We start from the raw sequence: 13,617 nt of genomic DNA, 5'->3' as shown, positions 1-13,617 counted from the left end.
CAGTTTTTCGTCTTTGATGAGTACAGCTGGGCATGTGATGCCAGGGCAAGAAATTCCTCAGTGTCTGGAAGCCTACTGTATTGGCTGTGGGTTTGTCCCTGAGTGCTGGCAGTCAGGAACAAAATGTGGAAAAGAGGACAAGGTTCTGCAGCTTTGGGATTGTAAGGAATTGCTAGTGGCAGGGCCAGGAGAGATTCTTTCAATGACACCCCACTCCCACAGATGTGCATAAAGAATACAGCTTGTGCTCCGCAAATTGTTCCAGTTGCACCTTGAGGGCCAGACCCTCAGCTGTGTAAATTAGCATAGCTGAACTGATTTCACTAGAGCAGTTGATCTGGCTCTGAATTCCTTAACCAGCACAGCTCACTTCCTTTATAGTTTAAATGTGTGTGCTGGATGTTTCTTCCATGCATAATAATTGGGACTTTTTACGGAGTTTTTTTTTCATCTTCAAAGCACTTTACAGATTTTAACTAACTAAAGCTCCCTGATAGGAAAGTAAGTGGTCCATAAAGTTTATACACACTTGTGCACTCTAACATGAGGTTTATTTGGATACAGCGTTTCAGTCCAGTCCATCATGGGGTCAGCCAACAATTTGGATGTGGATCCAAATTTCTCCAAGATTTAGGGATGTTCATAAGCAGTGTTATCATTTGGGTCTGGTACTAATAAATGTTGTTATCCCCAGAGATACAGAGACAAAGAGTGATTTGTCTAAAGCCACAGTCGGGCAGCGTTGGTGACAGGACTGGAACTCCCTGCCTCCCACCCCTGGGTTCAGACCCACTTCAGGCTGTTTCTCTCACGTACATCAGATCTTGTATTGTATGGTGGTGTTTGAAATAAAAATCAGTAAGCCATAGTGTGTTATGCCTTCTCTCAGGGACGGTATATACCATTCTTAATAGCCTTTTTCTTTGTTGGTTGGTTTGGATCAGTCCATTGATTACAAGTTACAATCCCCTTTGATCATCTTTATACAGTATCACTAGCAACATCTTTTGTCCAGTACATCTGATTACTTGGACTCTTACCTGCTGTTTTGCTGTAATGAACTGAATAAATGGTCCCTGTTCTCTTTCTTAGTCTGTTTTTTTCAGATAGTCCTTTCTAGGCACTGCTTTGTAATGTTTTCTACTTTCTCCCTTGACAGCTTGAAGATTCGGGGTAACTCATTAATCAGTCAAATAGTTCAAATAATGGACCCCAAAAATGTAGGTTGTTAATTATTTTTCAGTATGATGGCAATTTAATGTGTTACAGTGGAGCCTTTTGGTAATACCTAAAATAGCTTTGGACATACTGAGAACTAGAATCATAATTTGCACTTACATAATGCCAGGCTTTGGAGGATATCAAAGCACTTTATAGCATTTAATGAATGAAGCTTTCCACACAGGAGGTACTAAACTAATATAATCCCCCTTTACAGATGGCAAAACTGGGGCATGGAGAGGTGAAATGACTTGTCAAAGGTCACATGGATAGTTAGGGGCAGAGCCAGGAACAGAATTCAGATCAGGGCTCCTGCCAAAATAGGACAGCATAAGTATTTGTTCAAGTCCTGGGCAGGAGAGTGACACTTACCAGGGTGGTAGAGTGTTCCCCAGTCAGTAGGTCTGATCTGTGTTGCTCTACATAGTGAGACAAAGCTCTGTCCTTGCCTCCATGGGTCCCGCGTTTCCTGGCGGATTTCGTGAACCTCAGAGGCTCACTGTGACCCTCCACATAACCCTTCTCTCTCTAGAGACAAGGGTCACAGTCTACTGACCCACTTTCATCATAAGCCAGCGAGGGAGGTGAGGAGAAGTTATCCTTCCTTGCACAGTCTCTGTTGTCTCCCAATCTCAATGATTAATCAGGGGGCAAAGGTGGGCGGGGGAGCCCGGGCCCACCCTCTACTCCGGGCTCCAGCTCAGGGACCCTAATTGTATCAGCTATGGTAGCTGACCTTTTAGAAACATAACATATACAATTCCCTGGGCTACTTCCCCCACAGCAGCCCTCACTTCCTCAAGCTCCACTTCACCCTTACATCAGGGCCTCCTTCCTTGTGCCTGATATGGTGTGTACTACTCAGCCTCTCCAACAGCACAACTTCCTCCCACAGCTCCTGACTAACTGGGAGGCTTTTAACTAGTTTCAGCCAGCCCCTGACTGGCTTCAGGTGTCCCAATCAACCTAGCCTTCTCCCTGCCTTCTGGAAAGTTCTTAATTGGCCCCAGGTGTCTTAATTGACCTGGAGCAGCTGCCATTTCACTTATCCTGGTACCAGAGATTTGTTTAGCCTGGAGCTAATATATCTATCTCCCACTACTTTTCCATAGCCATCTGGCCTTGCCCCGTCACAATAGCTAGAGTATTTGTTCCCCCTTCTCTAGGACACCACTGTGCTGACCTGATGTATAGTAGTGGCTGTCCCACAGGTACTGCTCCCAGTGCCTGATTCTTTGGTGCAAAGAGCCTGATGCACTCCCTGGACTTCCTCATTCCCAGATGCCACAGGAGTGACTCCTCCTGGACAGCTAGAACCTCTTCTGTGCTCCTTTTGCTCTCTCTCTCTCTCTTCCACACAGGAGAGGCCCTTTCACTTTGGAGTGTCCTCTCTCCTCTGCTAGTCAACCCCCTACAAGAGCAGGGCCCTGTCTCCTCTCCTTTGCCCCCTCATCTGCTGAAAGAGCAGCTCTTTCTGATATTCTGGACCCCAGCTTTCACCAGTGCCTGCAATGAGTTCCTGTGACTACCCCCTCCTCCGAGCCCACGGGGAAGTTGACTGATGGATGAGAGTAAGTGAGGCCCGCCCGGACTCTGTGTATTTGTTTGGGTGAAGGTGAGTGTGGTTGGGTGAGAGAGAGAGAATGAATGTGTTATAACAAATGAATGGGTGCCTGCGTGATAGAAGGAGAGAATGAATGAATGTAAGAGTGATTGAGAGCATATAGGCAAGAATAAATGAGCCAATGTGTGGGTGAATTAGAGAATGAACAAGAATGAGAAAGAATGGGCAAGGGAGAGAGTGACGTGGAACAGAAGCCATTCCTTTATTCTCTCAGTAGCCAGCCCATAGAGTACCATTTTGTTTACTATATTTCTTAGTATGTACTATGGAACTGGGTATTTTCTTGAAGCATTATAAGCTTTCAACTCTACAAAGTAAAATCATCTTCCTATATTTTGCTCCATCTGTTTAAACTGGACACACATAATAAATGTCACCATGCAGTGGCCTAACAGGATTATTTCAGTCATAATATATAATATATAATAGTCATCTTGGAAATCCTGGTCTTTATGTTAAAAGGAATGAGGACATTGGGTAGAAACTGTGTTGTGGCTAATCTTTGTGGCAATATATGTAATGAGCATCTCCACTGTGTCTTAAGGCTATCCCTGAGATAAGGATATCAGACTTCAGAGTCTGTGTAAAACACTTTTGCAAACAGGTGCAAGTAGCTTTGGATTTTTTCCTCAGTAATTGCAGCAAAAATGTTACTGCTTGAATGTTACCTGTAAGTTATATCAGCTGTTAGTGCCTTTTTCTGTGCTGGTGTCAGTAGTGTTTCTGAGTTGGCATAGGATTTGTTTTTTAAATTTAAAAATAACACCCCCTTTAATTATTATTATTTATTATTATTTATATCATAATAGCGACTAAGAGCCCTAGTCATGGACCAGGACCCATTGTGTTAGGCACTGTACAAACAGAACAAAAGGATGGCCCCTGTCCACAAGAAGCATATAGTAACATAGGTTCTAAGCTGCCATGTGGATACTCATGCAGAATTCCCTCAAAGTGGCCAGGCAGTATACATCAATAGCTAGGGGCAGAATATGGCCCATAGGATTGACTATACTAAATTGAACTAATATTTCTCTAAATCCAGTATTCTGCTTTCAGGAGTGGCCTATGAAGAAGGCAAAATATCCTCAGACTTCCTCAGAATGGCATTTAAAAATTATGTTACAATATACTTGCAAAGTACTATTTCATCCTTTCGGGTTGTATTCTCTGGTTACAATACATACAACTGATCATTGAAAGGATCCATTTGAGGAGCAGTGAAAACAGTTATCAATAATTATACATACTATGATCCAAGCAATCAGATGTTTTAGGTCACCAAATGATTGTCACTGGATTCCAGACTGAATTAATCTATATATTTCTTAGGATTTTTTAAATGGATCATTTCATCCATAACTATCAGGAGTTCTTTGACTAGATTAGTCAAGACAAATATGCTTAACAGTAATATGACTTTGCACTACTCGATCACTGTCTGAACAGGTGCTTTACAAATGAAGAAACTGAAGCAAAAAGAGGTTGAAAGACTTGACCAGTGACACACAGGCAGTTTGTATCAGAGTTGGATGTAGATGTAGGATTTTACACATTATGTTTTGGTTCTTGAACAGGTACAAAATGTGCAAAAATTTATAGATGTGGGAAACTGACACTCCCCTATTGTAATGTAGTATGGAATAATAAAAGACTGATTTCAGACTTTTAGATCTATTCCAGTGATTATACAGTAAGCTAGAAATGACCAAACAAATAAATGATCACATTTGTTTATAGCATACAAATCCAATCAGCCAACCAAAGGCTACTTTTGATAGCCCACATATTTATTAAAGAAAGCACGTTTTCAGACAGAATAACAGTGTTTGCTTGATTCAGATCCTTCATGTCCTGCACATCTTTTGACTCTTATGAAGAGGTTGTCCTTGGCCTGACTTCATGTTGTCTTGGGCTACTAAACTGTGGGGTTCTTCATCCCTGATAAACACTAGACATGCAGCAAGAAAATGTTTGCAGATGATTACCAAGAGAACTTCATTTGAAGCCTGTGGAAAACTAACATTTCTCATATAAAGGATTCATCTGCACAACTGTGTCGGATTCTATTTCCAATATCAGGCTGCATCATCATGCTTCAAAGTTGTATTTAGTCCACGTGTGTTGCTCCTGACTAGCTCCTGAGACTCCTTTTGGCTGTATGTTTTATGATTTTTATTTATTATTTCCGGTCTTATTACAGTTTTCTTTTTAAACAGCAGGCCGAGCTGACTCACTGCTGTTGACTCCATGACCTGCTTCCCATTTCAACCTCCACCTGTTTAAAAAGTTTGGTAGCTGACATAATATCCCCTGGGATCGTCTGAGCAGTGGACCAGTAAAAAGCAAACCAAAAGGTAAAACTCCTCCTTGCTTGTGAGGCAGGAGTTCTATAGTCACATAAGTAAATCACTGCTTTGCTGATTGTTGAACCTAGGGAATGGGAGAGAAAGAGGAAACCTCATGCTGAGCAAAAAGAGCTGCTTGAAGTAAAAAAAAACTGGTTTTTGCCATATCAACTGCTTGGAATGCTAGGGGAAGAATACTTTCCTGTTCCTGAAATGGAAGGGAGATGCAGAGCAATTTAGTCAGTAGTCAGTGGAGTGGGAGTTAGGATTCTATTCTTGGTTCTACCATTGACATGCTCTGTGACTTATTATTTAACTTCTCTGTGTCTCAGTTTACCCACGTGGTAAGTAGAGGTTGTAAGGATAGGTACTGTAATGGTTGCTGTTACTATTTTAATTGCTTGTATTCTGGTAGTGCCAACAATGTTCTAGGTTCTGTGCACACAGAAGGAAAACACAGTCCCTGTCCCATGTAATTTACAATCTAACTAATTATGTGACTAGTATGGGAGTGACTATTGAGAAAGATAATATTACTATATATGTATAATGGTAATCAGTAATTGTGATAAGCATCTGTGCATGCCTATTGTGAGCTAACTAGATATTTCTAGAGCTCTGAGCAGACTTTGACTGAGCCAAGTGCATTTCTTAAATGTGCCTTCTCTCCTGGCAAGTCAAAGTTCTGTATGCTTATAACTAACCATTACAAGACCAATAATTCTCACCTTTTTCATGGGGGTGTTGAGGCTAACAGGAACACATTGTTAGGTAGCTTTGCACCACAATCTAGGCTCTATTTTTGTTAAATGCCTTACAAATCTCATATTAATAGAAACATTTGGTTTATTTTTTTAAAATGCACATAGAAATGGGGGGGGGGTGTTTTTGGATTTAAACATTTCCCTACAGTGTTTTTACAACCCCAAAGGAAATACATTGTTCTAGCATAGGAGAATCTCCAACTGAAACTGACTAGAAACAAAAATAAAGCTGAGAAACCAATTTTCATTTCCCAAGATAAGCAGCATGTAAAAAATAAACCAACCTCAAAACATAATAATAGGGGAACATTAAATTAGTTTCAGCTCAATAGTCCCAAGTGTTATTAGTAACACAGGTAAGGAAATTACTTAATAAAAAATATATGATTTTTAACTTGACAGTGTCCCTCTTAATTAAGTTATGAGATCCTCAGATGAAAGATGTTATAAAAATGCAGTATATAGCTTCTGTTATTTATAAGAGAATGCTAAAGGTCTAGCTCAAACCGATTAAAGCAAGGAAAATCTCACTGAAACCTTTCATTCTATTATGGGTATTTCTAAAGACACCTATCTCACCATGCTGTCTCTAGTACCGTATCTGACTAGCTTCTTAAATCACCCTCTTTTGATGCAGGAATTGCACATATTTGCAGTCATTTTGGCCAAGTCATACATGTATTGGAAATACAACTAAGTGCTTCTGAAAAAAAAATTGCATTATTTTCAAAGGTGGTGACTGTGATGAAATAAAGTTTGAAAGCCTGTATCTACTGCCCACCTAAATTACAAGTTATACTAAATCAGCCTCTTGCTACATATTTAGTTTTTCACAGAATCTTCAAATATTTGTGTCAGTCTATTAGCTGAGCATCCTCCCAGCTCCTATTATAGGGCCAAATCTTGCTTGCTTTATTGAAGCAAATAAGTCCCATTGACTTCACTGGAACTAATTAAGTGAATACATGAAGCAGTATTTGGCCCACATATGCGATTTAACTTATCATTGGTGTCCCTTTCCACAGTATTTAGCCCAGTTCTCTGGTACTGAGGTACTGTAGAAATTAAATTATTTATAATATAAATAGATTGTAAGGATGAAGTCCTCGCCCTGTTTAAGTCAATGGAAAAACTCTCATTGACTTCAGTGGGGTCAGGATTTCATCCTAAATATCCAAACTATAAGCCCTTAGGGGCAAGGATCTACTAGTAGCATTTCTTACCTTGCTTTAACTGCCTGTCAGATTCTTCGGCACTGTAAAAACAATAAATGATATTCAAAATGTATATGGCATGAGCATTTTTGTAATGCCCGGAAGTCAGGCAGGTCAAAAGGGTGTCCCAATCAGTAGTTAGAGTTTGCACAAGAAGCAAGAAGCCCAATTGCTGGGTGGGTGAGTCAATCCAAGGGAAAGGTATGGCAAGGCAGCTGACGGAGTCTGGCGAGGCAGCAAGGCAAAGTCAGGTGGGTCTGAGTGAGAACGAAACCTTCCTGTAGGTGGCATATGCCTTCTTAGCTGCATCAAGATGTTGCATTAGCTTCTCTTGGTTTTGTTGGATGTGGTGTATCAGATCTGAGGCTGCAGGGACACCAGGCACCGTGAGAAGAGCAGGATGAAAATGGGGGTGAAAACAGTAGTTAGCAAAAAAACAGGCTAATCCAGGTCAAAACATGGTCCATGTTATTCTATGCAAATTCTGTGTATAGAACCAGTGAAGAGCAAATGTTGGTGGAAATTTGTGAAACATTGTAGGTACTGTTCCAATACCTCGTTCACTCTTTCTGACTGACTGTCTTTTACAGATGATAGGAGGTTGAGGAATGGAGACGCACCACTCGTAAGTGGAATACCACCCTCTAAAACTGTGACATAAACTGGGGTCCCTGGTTAGAAGTAATGTGGGGTCCCTGGTTTGAAGTAATGTGGCCGGAAGGCCATGGAGGCAGAAAACATGGGAGATAAGGAGACAGGCAGTGTCCTCAGTGGTGGGGAATTGTGTGCAGGGAATGAAGTGTGCCATCTGTGTAAACTGGTCATCCCCTGGCCGGATCCTGACTAGATTGTAGGCTCTTGGGAGATCCAGCTTGGTGAATATCTGGGCTGTCCTTACTAGGTCTAGCAGCTCCGGGATCATGTCTGCACGGTATTTTATGGGAGGAGAAACAGCTAACCCTAGAAGTAACAAAGTTCTTTGTGCTGCTTGAGACAGTACACCCTCCACCACCAGACCTGAAGGATGGGTGGGGTGTCTGGCTGGGGATTCTGGAAACCTGGACTTGGGGCTGAAAGGCAGTTGGTTCAGGAGTACTCTGAGCTAAAAGTCACAATATGGTGCCACCAGAAGATACTTGGGTAATGCTTGGCCAGCCAGGGGATTCCAAGTATCACAGGGAAGTGTGGGGACCAGATTAAGCTGAATCAGTGGAGTTCATAATGTTCCCCAATTACTGTTTCCAGACCTGTGGTTTCCTGACTGACAGGACCAGAGGTGAGCAGTGAGCTGTCAGCTGTCTCATCCAAATTGGGGCAGCCTGGGGGTGCCTGGAGAGACCAAGGAATTGTGCTTCAGTGGTGTCTGTGGAACTATCCCTTGCCCCAGAGTCAGTAAAAGCCTGCCTGAGAGAAACAGCTTGTCTGGAATTCTGATGTAAGAATTGCAGCTGTAGGTGAAGGGATGATCTTAAGGGGGTGGGGAAGATACCTGTAAGGGCTTGGCCAGTGAGGTTTTCTACGTTACCCAGGTTTGACCACCCCTGATTGAAGCTGGGCAGGTCAGCATTGCTACCCCTGCGGGTTCCATGCCACTTTCCTTGGAGCAGGGGCGAGACCAGGAGATTGAAGAATTGGTCTGAGCAAACTATCAAGCCTGGAAATCAGGCTGGTTAATGGGCAGTCCTGATCAGCGGTAAGAGTTTGCTCAAGAGATCTGATTGCTGGGAGATCCAATCTAAGGGAAAGGTACAGCGAGTTGGCTTGTACGATCGGGCGAGGCAGCAATGCAGGTTGACGTGGGCTGGAGTAGTACCTGTGGGCAATGGCTCATTGCTCAGACAGGTCCAGAAGGGAAGCAGGAAGTTTATGTATAGTCACCAGCCAGTGAGGGCCAAGACCCTGTCGCAAATCAGGAAGTGTGTCGCAGAACCCTGGAAGCTGGCCCACCCAAGACTGTGAATTCCCTGAGCCAATGCTGCTTTCCAAACACCGACTAGGCCTGAGTTTGAGAGCAGTGTCCTGACAATTTGAAAGAGAAGTACTTGTTAATATATTTGAAACTCTTGCTTGTCTGTCTTCAGATAAACTCCTAAGTAACACAGATAATGAAGTTGTTTATTTTAAATACTTCCTTCTAGGAATATTGCCAGCCACATCTTCAAGGGGGAAAAATGGGCATGATATCTTAACATGATTATCATTGTAAACCAGTTTTCTATAGGGGTTCAAGCTATAACGCCTAGAACTGATAGAATAGAATTTGTCTTATGACAATCATGCCTGGCATAGAAAATGAATATAGAGAAGGCTTCTCCTTAAATTAACTCTGTGCTGCTGATGTGTTCAATGAGCCTGTTTCCTGTTTTGCTTTGTAAGGATCCCCCTTATAATCCAATCCCTTAGAGGCATTTTATCTGCTAATACGTGTAATGACAGGCATTCCTGCTGTCATTTATGAAATTAAAAGACATTTATTTTTATTCAGTTTGGGGGTTCAAGTCTGCTAAGTTTCTTGACTGGAATAGAAGTTGTATATTCACATGTTTCTGGAAGAATTCACTGGCACACCTGGTTGTCCAACTTTGCCCTCTTTCCATTTATCATCAGTCAGTGCTGAACTAGTCACAACTCACTGCATGCGTGGATTTTCATCATATTTGAAAATGCACTGTGCGTTTAATTCCTTGCACTTCATCTTAAAAATACACTTACTTAGCTCCTTAGTCTTCTCTCACTCACACTGGTTGAGTCAGGAGTCTGAAGGCTATAGAGTTACACCATTGTAAACTTATGCGAGAGGAGACTCAGACCCATGGCATTTCAACTACAGAAACAGGGCACAATGTTTCGCATATTTAGCCATCTATATAAAGGGTTTTAGAGAGCCTTCTAGGGTGTGTGAGAGTGGCTCAGATTTTATAAAGTACTCTGAGGAACCCTCTGTCATAAATTACTCTTGGCTGGAGTGACTTATGGGGAGAGCAAACCATCTTGGAGGCCTTATGCTGCTGGATTTAGCCAATTATGCTTTTTCCGGCTCCAACCATTGTTTCTCCTTTAAACCAATAGAAACCTCCTTTGCCAGTCTCCTGCCATCTTTTTAAGCTGCAAACAATCAACATAGTCAAGATTTAGGAATCTATCATTGGCTGCCGGGACCAAAGTGTTTCCTTTGGACACCGACAGCAACAGTTACTGAACTGGGTTGCTTATAACCTTTTCATCCTTGCTTAGTTTTATCGGTGTTTGTCAAAAACAGTAAATAGAGTTTATGCTTCTTAACTCTGCAGATAATAAATAACAGTGATTGCTGCTGCCTTAGTAGGCATCAGACATCTGCAAGTCAATTATCTGAATACTCAGGTGATCACTACTTGGATGAACAAAACCTAAGTTTCATATCTTTTGCAATCAGCATGATATTGGACCATGAAGTCTGTAAGAAGTAGGGTGAGCAGGTGGGTGTGGTGAGCTTAGAACAAAGGGAGACTTGTATTACGTTCTGAATTCAGATGTTATATCATCAGCCAGTCCCTAGTTCCCTAATTCAGGGCACAGGCATATTCTGTCTGAAGTATGAATTCAAGCGGTACTGGCCCTTGGTTTAAAGGAAGATGTGTTACCACTGTGGAGTAAGTACATCTGTAAACCAGACCATAATGCAGAATCCTAGGTTTTTCAAAGCTTGTGGGGGGAATGATGTGCTGCTCTGGGGAGCTGCAAAAATGTTCAGATTAATCATCTGGACACAAGGTTGTGACTCTAGAGGCTATTTAGCATGGAGTTAGCAGAAGCACTAAAATCACAAGCAAAATGTTAGGGTAGGTCACTCAGTTCTGCTGGGAAGAAATATCATCCTTTTAACTTGCAAAATTCTGCTATCTAAAGATGAGCCTGTATAGAATAGCTCAGGCAGGGGCAGCACCAATAAAACCTGTAACTGTCACTAATTTCACCCTCACTGGTATTTGGTCTATGCAACTGCTGTTTCCTCTTCCTAATTCACATTATAGCTGAGATTTTTTGTTTATCCACATGAGTAGACAAGCTCATGAAATGGTCTCAAGCAGCAAATGGCTTTGGAAGCCAGACAAAGTGAACTAATCTCCAGTTTATGAATGTTTTGCAATGCTGAAGGAACAAATGCTGCAGCAAACAACTTTAAAGAGGCACTGGGGTGGGGGGTTGCTAAGGAGAAGTATTAGCGATGGAGGAAGAGCAATAATGCCCCAAGAAAAATGACATGCTGGGTAAGGACATCTATGTTAAGGAGGACAATAGAAGGATCAGCTAGAAGGTCACAGGATTTGGGGTGAGGGAGGAAAATAGAGGAGTGCACTATGTGACCATGGAGAGAAAAGGGGCAGGAAAACCTGCTAGGCTCCCACTAGCCACGCTTTGGTTTGAAAAGGGAGATTTGAAGTTTTAAAAAAAACGAACGTCTTCTCCAGATTGATGAGGAAGGGCCGTGCAGGTGAGAATCTTCTCCACTATCATACTGCTCAAACTGCTTCGAACTGCTATCCAGAGTAACAAATAATGCTTTGAGCTCTCTGGATGAAAGTCTCTGTAGAAGTCCAAAAGATTGTTTAAAGGCCAGACCCAACAGCTCTTAGTCCTTATTCAGGCAAAACTACCATTCAGAATTGAAAACAATCAAGCATCCATTCCTAACCTATTGTTTTTATAAGACCAGCAACCTTGCCTGGTGCTATACAGTGTGTAAATCAGGTTAGAATGTTGTCCCTGGTTTCTTTGTGATTGTTTTTGGGGGTAAGGAGGAGAAATGTGGATATCTTCCATTTGCTTGTGAACAAATTTTACCTAAGGTTGGTAATCACTGACCATCATCAAGTAATCACTTGGGCAGTTCTTTAGATATATAGTCCTCAGCTCTTAAGATGCTAAACGATCCTTGCTGAACATTCCCATGAGGTGCTGAGCACCCTCAAGTTCCATTCAAGTCATTGTGAGTTAAGAGAGCTCAATAAAGTGTTCAGCATAGTGCAGAAACAAGTCCTTAATGCTCATAGGCAGACCTTACTTGAGCAAAACTCCCACTGAAGTCAGTTGAAGATTTCCCTGAGTGAGGACTGAGTTTAAAAACTTAGGGCATAATTCTGATCTCAAACTACCTTTTACCCAGGTGTAACTCCCATTACTTCAGTGATATTTCACCAATGTAAAGGAGACCAGAACCTGGCCCTGCATAAGGACTTCAAGATTTGGCCCCACATCTGTAGTTCTTTTTTATGTTATTTATTTCTTTAAAAGAACGGTAACACTAGACTATAATAACCCTTACCTCAAAGTTCACTTGAAATAAGATTTTTTTATTTAAAAAAAAACACCTAAAAATAAAAGTTGAGCTATGCTCAGCCAGGGTGGGAAATTCCAGTGTGGCTGAAAGCCCATGGCAGGTAGAGTGGAATTTAATGAAGGAAACTGCTGTGTTTTTGTGTCTTTCTGTATGTTTTTCCTTTAAAACCAAGAGCTGGGCAGGCTTCCCATTTGACCTGATGTGACCCAAGCAAATTACTTCTTATATAAAAACAACTGCAGACTTGGAGAATGTGAAAATGCACTGTATCCTTTTTCCAACTCAGGGAAAACGAAAGCCTGAGAAACAAGACGGCCCTGTCAATATTGGTTGAGCAAAACTATCACTCAAGCCCAATAAAGGGAGATTAGAACAGGCTTCTTTATGCCAGAGGGATTCATTATAAGTTAGATCTCTTTATGTTTTTTTTAAACAGACACACTTACCGTCAGTAGGAGAAAAAAATCCATTTTTTGGATTGTGTGTTTTGTGAGGGGAGGAGAAAGGAAGAACTGATTAGACAGAGGGAAAGAAATGTTTGATCTTATATTGCAAAACTAAAAGAAATAAAGTAATCATTTTAAGAGAGAAGGAGGAAAGGACAGCTTTTAGTTTTTGCTGCAGCGCTGGAACAGCCTAGTTGCAGCGTTTCAGGGTGTGTCCATTGATATTGTATTCAGATGTCTTGCCTTGGCATGTGTACTGACGGATTTATTTAAAAAACAAAGCAAAAAAAAAAAACATTGTGGGCTCGTGAAATTACTTCATGAAATCCTTCCCTTTATGAATTATTTTGATCACAGGCCTGTTGTTTAAATTTCTAAAGTACTATGTTTTTTTAATTGCCTTCTTTTCAGAGCTATCTGCTCTAAAGTTGGCGTCTCCCACATAACAGCATTCAGAAATTAAAGGCGGGAGGGGGCAGGGAGGAGGTATGGAGGCTTTAATCTGACCAGAGGACTAATGTAATGCATAATCAAATTCACATCTGCTGTGGGTCACAAATGAAATGAGTTTAAAGGTCTTGACTGAATGTCTAGTGTGCAGACAAATGTAAACTGGAGAATTTGTTCAGTTGAGGGACAAATAAACACTCTTTGATGACTGTCATACTCTGTCATTGTAT

The 13,617-nt window shown here is 41.5% G+C and overlaps 1 protein-coding gene across 1 annotated transcript in view; it reads left to right on the top strand.

Annotated features, from left to right (window-relative positions):
• The window catches only part of ZBTB20 (zinc finger and BTB domain containing 20), a 617,628-nt gene that overhangs the window by 323,687 nt on the left and 280,324 nt on the right, over positions 1-13,617 (top strand). The window contains exon 5 of the mRNA XM_074974219.1: positions 5,065-5,202. The gene's annotated coding sequence lies outside the window, so the exon portion shown is untranslated. The remainder of the gene's footprint in view (positions 1-5,064; positions 5,203-13,617) is intronic.

This window comes from Natator depressus, chromosome 1 (assembly GCF_965152275.1).
Source record: "Natator depressus isolate rNatDep1 chromosome 1, rNatDep2.hap1, whole genome shotgun sequence".
Classification (NCBI taxonomy): domain Eukaryota; kingdom Metazoa; phylum Chordata; order Testudines; family Cheloniidae; genus Natator; species Natator depressus.
The sequence above is the reverse complement of the archived record's forward strand: the minus strand, read 5'-3'. Positions and strand labels throughout refer to the sequence as shown.